Raw genomic sequence first — 14,761 nt, 5'->3', positions numbered from 1 at the left:
CTAGTTGCCATTTAAATAACAATCATTCTACATTTAACTTATAAGCTCACTACTTTTCACAAAGTTTAAAAATAGTTTAGTTCTTAATGACATCTTTGCCCGAACCTAGCAGCTTGTGATGCTAAAAGCTTGGTTTGGGATTCGACATGTATTACCCTCACTTGTTGAAAGTTTAAAATGATAATCGTCTTTGTCAAGTTAGACTTAAAATTTGTTAGTAATTTTTCTGTTGGTAAATTTTTAAGTGATCTCATCTCAGTGCCATGTCTTTTCTTTTCGATGCCTGATTTCAAATATTATGAATTTAGTGAGAAAGATAAGTATGTTTAATTATTGTATTTTGTTCCTTTGTGTCTCCCTAAGTGTTGATGTATGATCTGCTTTGAAATCAAATTAGTTTCAAGTAGTTTTATGGGTAATTTTGGTAGAAGATAAAGCTAATCACAGGTCAATATATTTTGCGTCTTAAAGGTAAAAATGATAAACTTCAGCTACCATTGTACTGGGTACATTTAATGTGGTTTCTCAGAACTTGGAGATTCTGAAAATATTATATTTGAACATAAGCTGTTGATGTGGTTTAAACACAGATAGATGAATCTTCACTTGATTCTACCTGATGCTTAAGTTAAGAGCTTTAATTGGGCAGGTTAACCATACTTTTTAGTGATTCTATATTTGATTATTCCAGGTATCGCTTTGCTTAAAGTTGGTGGAATAATGGTTTACTCAACTTGCTCTATGAATCCAGTTGAGTTTGTGGCTGTGGTTGCTAAGGTAACATGTTGATGTTTGTCGTGACCTGAGTTTTATTCAACCCGGTACGTGAGTGATGACCCGTGGATTGACCCGTTAACGGATCCAAAATGCAGAAGCGAAAGATAAACTATAGTCCTTTGAGATATAAATCATCTCTAAGACACCAATGTGACATACCATGAGGTCACGAAAGCTAAAGAGAGCAAAAGAGGAAACTAGAGTTTAAACGGGCTAAATTCGTCAATTAAGGACATAATGGTCAATTCACAATAAAAAGGATAAAATTGACTCTAAACAAGTCAAACAAGGTGAATACAACCTAATCTAATCATTTCACGACACTCCAAGAGGTTCTAGAAACTTTGGATAAGAATTCCCACAAAATGCCCTTTCCCGGTTTAAGAGAAAACAAACACCCTGTCACTAAAATATGAATAACTCTCATTGTGATTGGAATTTGAGAATGACATTGGTACCATTGGAAAGCTGACTCAAAATTCATGAGTTTAGGCTTAAGAATCACCCTATTTGGGTTAGAAACGAAGGAGATATAGCCTTTTGAAGTTGGAAGATCAATGCTGAAACCAATTCTGGAAGCTGCGCATATAAAAGCTATTTAGGTCGACCGAAATGGAGTTTCGGTCGACCTAAATGACCAAAATTTTTACTAAAATCAGGTTTTTGAGGTGTGGATGGTTTGGTAGACCGAAATGAGCCATCGGTCGACCGAAATAGGCCTAAACAGTAAAAATGGCTACTGGAAATGGACTTTTACTATACCATGAAGTTTTCAATTGCATTGGTCGACCAAAATAGAGTTTCAGTCGACCAAAACACCTCGAAAAGCTGCTGCAATTCTAGGAAAAAGGTCATTGGTCCAATTCTAAGGTTGTGCATGCATTCCATATGATCCAAACATGCTTAGAAACATTCTCTAGCCTGAAAAGAGCATCCCTAACATGCTAAAACAAACGGGAACTTGAAACATACTCCAATGCATGAATTTTTATATAAAACTTCATAATTTATCCATAATTATTTCAAAAGTCAAAACTTAGGAGTTTTGCGAGATCTGAGCATGCACGCAAATGTAAAATGATGTAGTAGACGCACTACAATGGCCTACGGCCTCATTACAACCCAATTACAATTTTTGACATGTCAAACCTCTAATTTTCACAATAGGCTATATTTGCAATACTTGAAATTTTAGAACATGCTTGTGAACATCAAGTTAATGGCTCTTGGCCTCATATTGTATATACAAAACAAGTATCAAAAAGTGTACTTAGGTACACATTATATATTTCAAGGCAAAAATAGCATTTTTACACCAAAATGATACTACATGCTAACACTTGCATGTTTTCAAAAATACAATAGAATACTTCAAGGTATCAAGGCAACTTAGGGATGTGATGCATCCCAAGCCAAAGTTTCTTTACCTATAAAATAACCCAAACAACTAGGGTGAGTAATCAAGTTACTTGTAGGATGTGGTGCATGCGCATACTCTATAGTTTCAAGTATAATGTGAACCAAACATAGACCATCACAAGGGTGCATTCCACCTAATGTCTATGTTTCCATAGTAGTCTAAGGGATCATCTCAAGCTATACAAATGTTGAAACAGTAAACACGTAGCATCCAAGTATACATAAACAAGTACACTAACCACATTAAAACTATGATTACCAAATCACAAGCTGCAAGAAATCCATGATTTATAACTTGGAAAGTAATGCAAAATCAAATAATGGAAAGACTAGGATATGTGGCCACGAGACCATACAAGTTATTTTGGGTAATTACAACCCACAAGGTACTACCTAGTGCGCACTATGACTTAGGAGAATTCTTATCCTCCGTACTAGAGCCAAACCCTAGCCATCAAACATTTCATATCCTTACAAGCTTCCAAAAATCAACAAGTCCATGACATTTACATAATATCAATGCATGAAACTATCTACCAAGTACAAGTAGAGTGAAACCACACAAACCATGTTCTAAGGTTGCATGTCTAAAGTGGCAAGCTAATGATACTACACATTATGCTATATGAATTTAATATTAATATAGATCACAATTACTAACCATGCAATATAACAATTTACCTACAATTAATTACAAGTGCTACATACAAGATTTTCATACTAAACTTTCAATGAAATCTATATTACTTAACGATACAAGTGTAATTTCAAGATATTCATCATAAACCCTAAATGAAATCACAAGTATTAGGCAAATCATTAAACAATAACCTACCTATACAATTTAATAGTCATATACATGCTTAAATCCACAAATCCTAAGTCAAACATATAAAATCTCTATTTATATGCAAATATAAGAATTTAAAAGCATGTAATCAATATATATCAAGCTCCAATATATATAAAACCCAAAGAGGATAAACATACAACCACCCCTACCTCAATAGAGAATAGAATCTCTATAATCCATGGCAACCAAGCTTAAAAATGAAAAGCCAAACAAGGGTGTTATAGAGGAGAGTGAGAGGAAGATAAAGTGTTTCAAGCTTATAAGTCTAAGGTGAGTGGAAGGGGGCCAAAAATGAAGTCAAATCTAATAGTCAAGCTTTTCTCCAATGGTGGTTAGCTTAGGGCTCTTGAGAGGAAAGAGATGAATGAAGAAAAATGTGAAAACCTTAAGTTAAAAGTGGTGGAATTCTCCACTCACTATGTGCTCTTGCACTACCTCTCTCACACACACACACAATGCAAGACCAATTGTGAAGCCTACATTTGTCACCATCCTATGTAAACTTCAAAGACTTAATATTGAACCTACACTTGTTAACCATCTATGCCAACATGTGCCCCTATCCTAGGCCAACAAATGGGTGAATCTCCACCCCCTATGTGTCAAGAGATTAAGTCTCCAAGTGGTTCCATCATAAAATCAACAAATGGCACCTTAGGAATGTGACACTTGTCACAATTTTCGTAAATTGCAAAAAGGTCATTTTTAAAAATATCTTTCAAATTAAATTGTAAAATGGTCCCTAAGACGAAAAATAATTACTTTATCTAATTACACAAAAACCCTTTAAGTTTAGGATAATTACCAAAAAGTCATGCTCTCATGCACTTTACAGGAAAAGTAAACATTTAATATGCTTTTCTATAGAAGTAAAAATGTAGATATCATGAAAATGAAATATCATGGATGTATGCCAAGCCGGAATCAAATCCGAGCACAAAAGGTGAGGTTATAAAAGGAAAAATGGAAAAATGACTAAAGGACGAAATAGGGAAAAGACGAAAAAAAGAATTTCCGAAAAAAAGAAAGGAAGGAAAATGACCGGGTCATTGCAATGTTATTAAAAGGCTTGTTATAGCTACAACTATGAAAACATGAACAATTTTAATCTTGTTCTTTTCGGTATTAATAAAAATTCAAATTTTTTGTTTTTTATTTTTCAGCTTAATGCCACATTGTTTAACATTGACACCAAAATTCTAACATTCTCAGTTTTTTTTTTTAAAACATTAAATCTTATTATGTTTGTGCTTGGATGTTTTTCTAATGATCCGCATGACACAATGATATGTACTTATCTTTTAATTTTTTTAACTTGTTTTTCCTTCCTATTCTATTTTCTTTCTTTCTACGGCCTGGGATGTTTCATTTTCTTCAGATTCTGTGGAGGTGAGGGGGGTCTGTTGAACTTTTTATTGTCTCCAGTGAGCTTCCTCAGCTTGTTCACAGACCAGGTCTTAAGAAATGGAAGGTATTTTCATTTTTCGAATACATATTTGAATTAATATAGATATATTGTCTCTCTAATATATATAATTTTGGCAACCTTACAACTTGGCAACTTTACAACTTGCTTTACATTCTCTTACTTTAACTGTTACATTTTGTAGGTCAAAGCTAGGATTGCAGCTCCTGTTACTTTTTTTGTTGCCCTTATATTTTTTTTATGGCTCATGATCAAGAAGTTGCATATATGGAAGAAGGAAACTTATATAAAGCAAGAAGATATGAAGAATTTTTGTTTTATTTTGGTTAAGTAAAGATATAAGGTGTGGATCATGTACATCTTTGAAATTTGTATATATTTTTGTACAAAACCATGGTTTGGAATTGGTTATATATATATATATATATGATGTTATTGGCCAGTTGTAAGTTATTTTGGTTATGATGCTATTTTTTATTTATAGAGTTTGCTTCTGGAATCCTTGCAAGGCTAGTAGTAGGGCCAAAAAGAAGGACTCATAGGGGCTATACATTATTTTTTTAAAAAAAAATTATATAACACTTTTTACCACGGTTCTGCACTGTGGTAGAAAAAACACTTTCTACCACGGTTTTGCAACGTGGTAGAGAGAACGGTAGAAAGTCTTTTTATCACGGTTTTGCACCATGGTAGAATGTCTCAACTTACTACCATAGCTGTTTTCACCACGGTTCAAAACCTTGGTAGAAAGCGTTTTCCACTATGGTAAAAAATTATTTTTCTTGTAGTGTCCTTTCCACGCTCCTTGGAAGGAATTCTGGTTTCCTTACTGCTGACCTTCGTTCTGCATAGATTTGGCTTTCCTTCTCTGGAATATTCACAGTAACAGTATTTTCCAACTGTTGGAAAGTAAGCCTGTCATGAACCTTCCTTTTCCGCCCTTAGTCATTATTGGAGAGCCTCTCCTTCTGCTTCTTTGTTGGCGAACTTCTGTGGTAAGCTTCACTCTAACTTTTACATTTTAGGCAACAACCTTGCTGGATTAAGGTGATCTGAGCTTCTCGGAGTTGCCTTTCAAACTCGGCCACCGTTTTTTCCATAGGTGTTGCTGCTTTAGGAATTTCCAATTTTCCACTCGCCCCTGGATCTGTCAAGTCCACATTTTTTCTAGGGTGTTCCGGGGTTAAAGAAGTGACATTTGTTGCAACAACCTTGGGAAAATGATTTCCATCAACGCCCATCACTTCTGACTTTTCAACCTGCCATCTTCAATTGCTTTTTGCACAATATTGTGAAAAACTACACAATTGTTACCTGAATGTCTCCACAAATTATGAAATTTGCAATACTCTTTCCCGGCCATTCCCAGCCATTTCAAAGGCCTTTGGCATCTTATGGCCTGTTGTGAAGATTAATTGCTTGTCAGCCACGAGCCAGTAAAAAATTTGCTCTGCTTTAGAAATGTCAAAAGAATAACTCCTAGTAGAGTCTATCCTTTTCAATTTCAAACTGGAAGTAGCCTGCAAATTGGTTGTGGCCGCTTTTGGTTTTGCCAAGGCCTCATAAGTACAAGCCTTCTTTATGTTGAGCTTAGCCACATTTACTTCAAAATCTCCTTCAGCTTCAGTGGCAAACACCTCATAGTTAGGATCACGGTAGTAAGTACCATTGGAAGAGCTTTTATGGTCTTGCTCTTCATGAAGGAGCTCTTCGTACTTAGCCACCCTGCCGGCTAAGTCGAATAAGTCATGAAATTGTACTCCTTCAAACTTCTTACGAAGTTCCAATTCTAGGCCGTTCACAGCCATTTTCACATACTCTTCCGGTGGCAAAGACAAATTGCATTTGTATTTGGCCCTTCTAAATTTGGAAAGGAAGCTGTTTACTGACTCTCTAGGTAGCTAATGAAGTCTGGAATACCACTTGAAAGCATAACCATTGACATTTTAGGCTCAGTTCTATAGAACTGAGTATGGAACAGGTCGTCAAACTGTTGCCAACTTTGGATAGAGTTTGCTAGTAAGTTGGAATACCACTTGAAAGCATAACCAGCCAGTGTATTTGGAAATAAGCGTACCTTTAGCCATGGATTGGCTATTTCTCCACATTGAACAGTGAAACGGCTGACATGTTCCAATATGGATTCTTCACCCTTTCCATTGAACGTTGCGAATTCTGGAATTCTGAAATTCCTTGGATACTCGACTTCATTAATGAACTCTGGATAGAGCTTTCTGTAGGCTGGTCTTCTACCCCTTTGAGTTAGTCCAAATTCCTGTTGGAGGAATTTTGCAAATTAGCCTTTGTCAAATGCCATAGGTTACAGAAGGTTGTTATCTGGCCAACTGATGAGCGCTGAATATTGCATATTCGAGCCCCTAAATACACATATGTTAAGACTTATAGTGATACTTTTATCCAGTTTTAGACTGATTTATGTTTATTTTATATTTTTAGGTACTTTCCCAAAGAAATGGTTAAAACCGAACTTTTATGATGAAAAGACTGACATTGAAGACTATAGAGTCATTGCCGATCATTTGAAGCAAACCAAGAGTCAAAAATGGTGATTTTGGAGAAGTTCAAGTGTCAGGGCACAAGCCCAGAACCAACAAAAGCAAGAATTCCAACCAAGGCAGTTAAGGCTCGAGCCTAGCCCTTAAGGCTCAAGCCCAAATTCAAGGTGCTCGAGCCATAACAAGAGTGCTCGAATCCAAATTACTTCAGAATCCCAAGAGTCACTTTGAAGACCTCCAGAGTTATTAGAGCTCGAGTCTTTGTTCTCAAAGCTCGAACCCAACTCCCAAAGATCGAGCCCCAATACATGGTGATCGAGCACTGTTAAAGATTCATCTCCAAAATATTCTAAGTGTTGAAGAAAAAGATGCTTCAGAAATTATTTGAAGAAAAATGGCTAAGTGTTGAAGTCAAGCTCGAGCCCTACCTCATGAGGCTCGAGCTGAAACCCTAAGGCTCGAGCCCAGAGTCACAAGGCTCGAGCCCTTGCTGTTTAGTCAGACTTAATTAATGTGGGATTTGTCTCATTGAAGGCCTTTTTCATCCTAGGTGGGCCCAGAAACCCTAAAGCCTCTCTAATCCTTATTAAAAGTTATTCTTTTTTCTATAAAAGGAGGCTAAAGGCCACAAAGCAAAGGGTCCCCTTCCAGTTCTTCTTTTTAATTTTAGATCTCTCAATTTGTGTCGGCTTTTAGGGTTTTGAAAGGAAGTCCCCAATAGAGAAGTGAAAACCTTGACGATGAAGACTACACCAACATAGATGATTTTTAGTGTTGTCATGAGTAGCTAATTCATCTCTTAGGGCATTGATGTATCCCGAATTTAAGTATTATGGTTTGATTATTTTAACTTTGGGATTTATATATTTATTTATCTTCATTGCATAGTTATGAACAACTGATTACGGATAAGTTGGTGTTTTAATGAATTAATGGTTTTTGAAGAATTAATATCTCGTCTTAGATTTAATTATTCTTAAACTGTTCTCAACCTATCCCTATTGGACGGTATTGGTGGAGGCCTATCGGACATAAGGATGGAGATTATGTAATGGTGTTCGAACGTTTTTTTTATGAATGTAACTTTTTCATAATCTATGCCTAGGGAAGATGAGTTATACCGCAACATTAGTTAGAAGTAAATAGGTAGATAATTTGTGAGAACCAAAGATAGATTATAATTAACTAAGTTCAATGAAATATCTTTCTTTAAAACCTGGATTAAATAAATGTTATTGAGTTCAATCCATATGATACATAAATTGTGAATTCTTAAGGTTGAATGGTTGACCATAATGTGAGATTCGTGGTGAAATCAGTCCCTAAGTATCTCTATCCCTGATCTTCTCCTTTTTAATATAGTTTAGTTTGTTTATATGTTCGTGACAATTAAACAATCAAATTAGCTTCTCCTTAAATCAAAAGAATATTAATTAGACACTTGAATAACCAACAATCCCTGTAGTTTGACATCTTCTATAGAGCCCCATCCTACAAGGATTCGTGCTATTCCGAGTGGTTACAATTGACACACATCACCAACCTTGAGGTTGGTTAACCTCTTGATACCCCCCCCCCCCAACATGCCATTGATAGTGGGTTAGCTTCAAGAACGTTATTCCTCCAACGATTTCTTTCCCCTTGGTATGGAAGTGGCACCCTTGGAAAAAGGTTGCCCCCCAACCGTTATAGGAATGACCATGTATGGCCTTGGAAGTGTAGCCGCTACTGGCTGAGTGTTCACAGGTGGAACATTCTGCTGTCCTTGAGGAATGTGATATGACCATAGTTCACCAAGCTAATCATGCCAAGTCTGCTATGGAAAGGCCAAAGGTGGAATTCTGGACTTACTGAGTGACTGGCATGGGTATTGATTATGGAATGGTCATCTGCGCCACTGGAGCGGCCACAGGTGTAATTGGAATGTAGGTCTATGCCACTAGAACAGACTGCATCTACTGTTGATTTGGAAGGAATGAACCTACATATTATTGAAAGGAACTACCTTTAACAAATGTAGCTAGCTTGTTGACTTGTAAGGTTGACTATTGAGTCCTTTCAGAATTGTTTGGCGGGGGGGCCAAAGCCTGAGCCAAGTTTCCAAAGGACCGTTCTAACATAGATTCAAACCTATGAGAGATTCGGTTCACCGTTTCTTCTAGCTTCTGCTCTTGAGAATGAATGACTCTTGCTTGGTCTTGAGTTACCTTATCTTGTTGCATAGCCATCATATGGATGTTATCCATGATGGGTCTGTTTGCCATTATTTGAGCAAACCTTTCCATCAAATCTTTTTCCTCTAGTGCAACTCGTGAACTTTCGACTGGAAGTTCATTGGTGTGATACCCCCGGATTTCCGAATATGGGTTGGCCAAGCCCACGCTCGAACGCTCGGGGATATCAAAAACAAATCAACAATAAACAAACGTAGAATACAAAAGAATAACTAAGAAATGATAAAATGTTGAAATGAAACTAAAATGATAATCCATTACTTAAATCCTCAGAATAAATTTTCATTAATAAATTCTTACGATACAATTAATCCTTAAATAATACTACTCGGGAATCTATACTGTGTGGACCCCTAGAAAATCCAAAATTGAATATGTAATGACCCGGTCATTTTTCTCCCTTTTTTTTTTCTCAAATTTTACGGATAAATTTTTTTTTCGTTTAATTTTCTTTTTCGAGTTCTGTTTCTCGACGCTTAGTGTCATCTCGAGTGCACATAAATGGTTTTTGAGACTCTTTCCCTTGGATTGACAACTTCCTTTAAGGACTGGGTCATTTCCACATTATCACTTTTTGGACACTATTCACTTTTCGTCCTTTTCCCTATTTTGTCTTTTCCCCGTTTGTCACTTTTTGGCAAAAGCTCACTTTCCATGCTTGGAGTTGGTTTTTGACTTCATATATCTTCATTCTAAGCGGTTTCTACGAAATACGTATCTTTACTTTTGCAGTAAAGTACTTTGGTTGCTCCCGGTGTCCATAGAGGTATGGATGCATAGTTTTTCAAAATCTTTTTCTTTTCTTGGGGTGTTTTTCGTAAATATCTTTTGAAGATATTTAATTTTAGGGGTTTTTAAGAAAATATTTTTGGAAGATATTTTCATTCTAGGTCATTAGTGCAGTTTTCACTTTTTGGAGGGGCCATTATGTAATTAATGAAAGTTATTGCAAAAATCCTCGTTTTGAGCCTGGATTCTCATATGGGATTCATTTTCACATTTCGTTGAGTTGTGTTCTCTTAGAATTTCTTTCTGGTCGTTTTTCTCCAGTTTCAGGGTTTCTGGCCTATGTTGCCGCCAAACTTGTTCGGGGCATATCTCTCTGCTCGGGACTCAATTTTTGATACTACTTCTTCTATTGTTCATATTTTCTCATTTCAGTTCTTTTTTGTTCACAAAGTTTTACCGTTTCAGTGCGTCTGCTCAAATTTCACTTTTCCGAACCCGGCGGGGCCCTTTCGGGGCACTTTTAGGGTTTTCCTATAAATAGGGGGTTATAAAATTAAAAAGTTATCTTCCCCTCTCTTCATACACGACCAGAAGCTGCCATGGCAGCCAAGGGGGGCTGCCACCCTTCTTCTCTCAATTAAACCTTCTTTCCTTTGTTAAAAAGTCATAGTGACCAACAGGCCTGTGGCCTAGCAGTATAAGGCTCTTACTTCCCAAAAGGAGGTTAGGGGTTCGAACCTCAGTGGAGGCAGTGTGTATGAGTTTCCCAACTAGGAAAAAAAAAAAAAGAAGTCATAGTGCCTTTGCGTTTTGTGTTTGTCTTGACTACGCGCATCTTTCCCCTTTATTAGAACCCATTTTTGGCCAAATTTTGAGTTTGGGTTTGAGGTCAAGTTAGGATTTTAGTAGGTCCTCTTTGGAGTTTAATGTTCACGGCGTTGATCCCGAAAAAAGTCCGAAGTATTTTCAGATTCAGAGCCGTTTCATTTTGGTGGCTTTTGAGATTTTCATCTCAAATTGAGTTAGGGGATGTCTTAGGCTTTTATTTATGTTGTATTGATGATTTTATAAGCTTATACCACTTGTATGCATGTTTTGTATTAATCTTAGAATTTAATTTAATTATTTTCCTTGTATAGGATTTAATTCTCAAGGATGTGTATAACTTAGAATTAAAATATAGCATACTAGTAAATTTGGCCTTGGTATGGTTGTTGACATATATTAAATTTGGGTTATTTGAATAAGAATTGCAAATTTTATTCAATATTTTTCTTTTGTGAAAGATTAATTCCCATGGTCATACCTTGCATGAAATTAACTTGTGATAGGTTATTAAATTAAGTCTTGGCATGCTCTTTAATATACTTTAATTTTGAAGCATTTGGATGAGTATGAAAATCTAGAAATTTTAATTAAATGAATTAATTAAAATCGATTTAAGGGTTCCATTGGCTTAATTGAGTTTTAAACTTGATATTTGAAATGACTAGGACTTGTTTACTAGCTTATATTAATTTGGGACCATTTGAAGTTACTTTAGAAGTTAGAGATTTAATTATCATGATTTAATTAAATTCTACTTTGTTGTTCCATTGGCTTAATTAAGATTTTAAATCGATGTATGTAATGGCCATGCAAAGTTATTTAATATGTGTTAATTAGGGATCATTTGATTGAGATTTGAAACTTAGAGAAATTAATTAGTTTATTTAATTAATTTCCGTTTCTATAGCGTTAATGATTTAATCATGTGTTTGACATTGGTTATATGTTTAAATCATGATTTTGGACTTGTATTAGATTCATGAGTTTATGATTTTAATGTTGAGATATATTATTATAGCGTGTAACGAATCGCACACTGAAGAATCGACATTTGTCATGCCTTAGTAGTTGTGGACTTAGAGCATGTATTGTATGTGTTTCCAAATTCGGTTGTGCATGGTAGATAATTGATTATCTTGTATATACATGTTGATATATACGTTGTTGCATAACTTGTTGATTTTGGAAACTTGGGGATGCCGTTGTTTGACTACGGCTAGGACATGGTTCTAGTACGGGGGATTGTCCTTCTACAGTCTAGTGCGCACATAGGGAGGTTACTCATGGGCTAGTAACCCTAAAGTAACTATGGTGTCGGTCTAATCCGGCGTGATGTCCAAGTATCCACTTTGTTTGATTTTGCATTTCGTTTCAAGTTGACAACTAGATGATATCGTAACTTGTTATTCTTTAATTGATTTCCCGTTTTGAGTTTCAAGATGTTAACTTAGAGGAATCATGCTTTATGCATTGTATTGGAAGTTCCAATGTTGGTTAAATTGCATCGATATTGTGATTTGTGTTTTGATATTCAAATGTAACTTAGGAATGATCCTATAAATTCATTAGAACATAGATGTTAGGTGGCATGATCCACTTTAGTTGTTTTCGTGTTTTAGATTTCAAGTTGAAGACTTTGAGAATCTATATCTTGATATTTTGTATAATATGTTTCCATGATTATTTGAGTTGCATGAACGACGTGATTATGCTAGAAATAGTCTAAGGTAGCTTAGGATGATTCCTTAGACTCATTGATACATAGACGCCAGGTGGCATGACCCACTTTAGTTATTTTCGTATCTTAAGTTGCAAGTTGATACTTTTGAGAACCTATATCTTGTTGCTTTGTATAACATGTTTCTATGTTGTTTAAATTGCATGAATGATGTAATTTATGGTAGAAATGATCTAAAATAGCTTAGAATGTTCCCTGAGTCTCATCTTGACATAGACGTTAGGTGGCATGAGTCTCTTTGACTTGTTTCACCTTAAGGTGATATAATTATAAAATGCTAGGTCGATGCATGCTCATCTCCTACGAGTAGCTTTATGTTACTCACCCACATAATGGGGACATTTTTCAAGTACAGGGACCTTGATTTGGGATGCACACTATGTCATGGAAGTTTCGTGGACTTGAAGTATCATTTTCATGAAAATATTGGCATGAAATCCTATTTGTAGCTTTGTATGTCAAAACTTGTATCTTTGATTTCATCTATGTAACGTGTGCATAAGTACACCTTTTATGATGTATTTGACATGTATGAGATGAGACCGGAGGCCAATGACTATTATTTTGTATCATATGTAACTTTTGACTTCAAGAAATATTATGAAAATATTGAAAAATGACAAGTCATTATTTCACCATGTTTGCATCGGGTGTGGGAATTCCATTTTTATTCTTTTATAGGGTTTCATTAATCATATATGAAGTGTGGCCAAGGGCCAAATGGTAATTTGAAACCATTTCATATTTTTGGATTTCAAAATTTTTATTTTGAGTTCATTTTTGTTATTTTTGGCCGTCGGGGGGTCGTATTTTGCGTCGGCCATTTTTGAGAGCGACCATTTCCCCGTGCTTAAAAACACTAAATACGTTTGCGTGTATAATCATTTTAGCCTAGAAATGCATTTAGGGTCAAATGAACACTTGGTGCAAAGTTGCGTTTTCCTTGTTTTTGTCCTAGACTGATCAGGGGCGTTTTGGGCATTTCACAGTGAGTTTTTTTTTTTTTTTTTCTTCTTTCAACATGGTCAGGTAGAAAACGTGATTTTAGGGGGGGTTTCTTCTTCGTATTTTTCTAGAAAATGTTGTCTTGGTACTGGAAATCCCTTACAAAGTTCAGTTTTCTACTATGCATGTAGCAGCTTTTTAACCCTCTTGGCCTAAACATCTAGGGGTATTTTGGAAATTTTCTTTGAAAACTAAATTCCGGTCTTGACATGGTCACATAGAAAATGTGATTTTAGGGGGGGGGGGGGGGGGGGGTTACTTCACAACATTTTTCGAGAAAATGTCATCTCGGACTTGAAAACCCCACGTCAAATCTGATTTCATGTGCGCACCTACACTATTTGAAAAAGTCTGTTGTAAGGGTATTTTGGGGATTTCATGTCAAAAGTAAAATTTTCTTTTGACATGGTCAGCTTGGAAAAATGATTTTAAGGGGGGTTTCTTCTTTGTGTTTTCCATAAAACATCGTTTAGTACCTCAAAACGGCGCATGAACTTCAGCATTTTGTCCAGGTTACTATTCATTGCTGCCAAAACACTATTCACGGCCTTGGCGACGTCAAAACTTTGTTTTGACTTTTCTTTTCCATCTGGAATCCGAATCAAGTGATTCTTGAGTCTAACTTGATTAATTTTTTACTGTCTTTCCAATGGTGTGCTCGGTAGCATCCAGATCTTGCTAAAAATTACTATTTTGCCCTTAGGGCTAAACTTGTCCGGTTTTCATTTTTTTTTTTTTTTTTTTTTTTAAATCGCTTCCGCTATACTTTCTTATGAGTTTCGTGATTTCATGGGAAGTCACGGATGTGTGTTGGGAATGATGTACATTCCCAGAGACGTTGCTTACATATAAAAGACTATTTTGCCATTGGGGGACTTATTTGGTCTTTTTCTGATATTTTCTTCCCCGTCGGTTCTCGTCGAGTTCCGTAGCCTTAGGAAAGGTCACTTTGGTGTCCTAGGGATGTTGTATATCTCTAGAGACTTGTTTTCTATTTTCGCTTTCGTATTTCGAATCCGTTACTGGGTCAAACTATGATTCATCATAGGACGCACTGGCTTGAAAAACCAGGGCCGTCACAGAATAAGTAATAGTCATAAATGTCAACATTTGAAAACTGAAATATAACTGAAACTCCTATGTAATATCGGAAGAATGAAGTAGACTGGTCTCTGCTCAGCACAAACCATCTCGACACCTGATGAATACCTGAAAAATAATTATGGGTCAGGCCTA

This window comes from Cornus florida, unplaced genomic scaffold (genome assembly GCF_030987335.1).
Source record: "Cornus florida cultivar Cherokee Brave unplaced genomic scaffold, ASM3098733v1 CherokeeBrave_3.0.0_Hap2_Chr01, whole genome shotgun sequence".
Taxonomy (NCBI): Eukaryota; Viridiplantae; Streptophyta; class Magnoliopsida; order Cornales; family Cornaceae; genus Cornus; species Cornus florida.
Note: the sequence above shows the minus strand (reverse complement) of the source record.